This window comes from Cebus imitator, unplaced genomic scaffold (assembly GCF_001604975.1).
Source record: "Cebus imitator isolate Cc_AM_T3 unplaced genomic scaffold, Cebus_imitator-1.0 Scaffold139, whole genome shotgun sequence".
NCBI classification, from domain to species: Eukaryota; Metazoa; Chordata; class Mammalia; order Primates; family Cebidae; genus Cebus; species Cebus imitator.
The window spans coordinates 642,770-645,352 of NW_016107454.1; the positions used below are offsets into that span (position 1 = coordinate 642,770).

The 2,583-nt window shown below is 53.9% G+C and overlaps 1 protein-coding gene across 1 annotated transcript in view; it reads right to left on the bottom strand.

Moving 5' to 3' along the window:
* Positions 1-2,583, bottom strand: part of ADI1 (acireductone dioxygenase 1) — a 32,741-nt gene that overhangs the window by 1,699 nt on the left and 28,459 nt on the right. The window lies entirely within an intron of this gene.

Consider the following 2,583-nt stretch of genomic DNA (forward strand, 5'->3'; position numbering starts at 1 on the left):
TTTTAATTTTCGAGGGTGTGGGAAAAATCAAAAGTCAATCACTTCAGCGGAAGTTCTAAGAAGCTCCTTTCATTGGCCAAAGGTCTTAAGAGAAGGTGGGGTTCCTCCCAGGTTACAAGTCCCCTTCTTCTACACCCCTTTGGACTCCATGTCCGAATCCCCTTCCACAAACACTCTCTCATGGAAGCCTGTCTTCCCCTCCTCAATTCCATCTCTCTGTTTCTCGGTTCCTTCCACCCACTGTGAAAGCTGTCTTTCCTCTCCTAGATTCCATCTTTCTGGATTCTCTCACTCAGTGTAGGTGCCAGCTGTTTCTCTCTCCTTCTCCTGTTCCTCTTTCTCTACCCAAATAAATTCACTTTCTGCAGAAACTGTTTGGGGTCGGGTATTTACTTTGCAAGTGCACCTGGTCCCCTCTCTCATTCTTGAGAAAGCAGAAAACCAAAAACCTTGGAAAAACATCCTCTCAGGAAAGCTAAGGGCACCCCAAAACCCCCACAGTGGTGCGGCTGCTGCTGCCTGTCCTCACACACCAGGTAAGAGCGTTTGCAGCCGAGCCTGGTGTTGAGCTCCACACCTGAGAAACATCGTTAGGAAAAGCCCCGACTCCAGTTCTGTGCCCCCTTCACCTCCTTTCCGCCTGGCTTGGCTACAGTGTTCCTAAGAATCTGCACCAGGGCCCCCGTGTTGCTGGTGGGCAAGAGAGGACAATTCAGCAACATCCGTCCAAACTAAAAACGCCCATGCCTTTTAATTCAGTTTTCACTTTTAGGAATTTACCCTTCAGAAAAGCATACATGAGTGCAAAATGACAAGCGTAAGGCTATTTATTACAGCACTGCTCACAAGAGCAAAAACCTGGAAACAATGTATATACTCATCATTGGGGGGTGAACCAGTCACTGAAATAAATTAACGGTTAAGTCCAGGTTAAGTCCAGTACAGCGCGTCCAGCGCCACAGTCCTGCAGCTGTAACAAGGGCTAAGCTGGTAGCTACTGATATGAAACAGTCCCAGTGCACAGCATGCAGAAAAGGTAAAATGTAGAACCACGGGCAGAGTCTGCTGCCTTTTGTTTGAAAAGCGGAATAGTAAGCATCCTGACCAGGCTGGGCGCAGCGGCTCACGCCTGTAATCAGCACTTTGGGAGGCCAAGGCGGGTGGATCACTTGAGGTCAGAAGTTCAAGACCAGCCTGACCAACATGATGAAACCCTGTCTCTACTAAAAACACAAAAATTAGCCAGGCATGGTGGCAGGCACCTGTAATCCCAGCTACTCAGGAGGCTGAGGCAGGAGAATCGCTTGAGCTTGGGAAGCAGAGGTTGCAGTGAGCTGAGATCGTGCCGTCACACTCCAGCCTGGGCAACGGAGCGAGACTCCATCTCAAAAAGGAATCCTGACTGACACGCACTTGGGTATGCATAAAGTCACTCTAAAAATAATTTTTTAATGGAATACTGGTTACTTTCAGGGAGAGAAACTGGGGGGCTGGGAACGGGGGTCAGAGGGAGACCTCGATGAAAGGTCCCCTTTCATATTTCTAAATGTTAAACATGTGCATTTAGTATTTACTCAAAAATTTAGTCTCAGCATTGCGCCCATCGCCTCCAGCAAACCCCAAAGCTACCTCATCTGTGTTTATTGCCAGTCCTACTGTTAATTCCAAAACTGAAAAGTCTTTAAAAGTGACAGTGTGGCAACACGACAACCCTACAGACGCCTCACTGCCAAGCACAGGCTGGGGCAGGGCCACGGCTGCTGGGTATGCCCCGCCTGGGTATGAAATGCACATCTGTCCACCAGGATCACAGGCAGAGGCCGCTGGGGCTGCCATGGAAGGAAGGACAGCTGTCACCTTGGACCCTGCCTGCGGCTCCACGGGGACTCTCCTTGAAGCACAGAGCGAGGAGTCCCGAGCCTGGCAGGCACACCTGGAGACCACAAAGCCACACAGTTCAGCAGCAGGGATGCCACAGCCAGGGACAGCACACGGGCCAGGCATGGGGGAAAGCACAGTGCGCCCACCTTCTCCTCCACGGCCAGGGACAGCACACAGGCCAGGCGTGGGGAAAGCACAGCGTGCCCAGCTTCTCCACAGCCAGGGACAGCACACGGGCCACGCGTGGGGGAAAGCACAGTGCGCCCACCTTCTCCACAACCAGGGACAGCACACAGGCCAGGCGTGGGGAAAGCACAGAGTGCCCACTTTCTCCTCCAGAGCCAGGGACAGCACACGGGCCAGGCATGGGGAAAGCATGGCATGCCCACCTTCTCCACAGCCAGACACAGCACACGGGCCAGGCGTGGGGAAAGCACGGAGTGCCCACTTTCTCCTCCACAGCCAGACACAGCACACGGGCCAGGCATGGGGGAAAGCACGGCACGCCCACCTTCTCCACGGCCAGGGACAGCACATGAGTCACACGCGGGGGAAAGCACAGCGCGCCCACCTTCTCCTCCTCTGCCAGGGACAGCACACAGGCCACGCGTGGGGGAAAGCATGGCGCGCCCACCTTCTCCTCCACAGCCAGGGACAGCACACGGGCCAGGCGTGGGGGAAAGCATGGCGCGCCCACCTTCT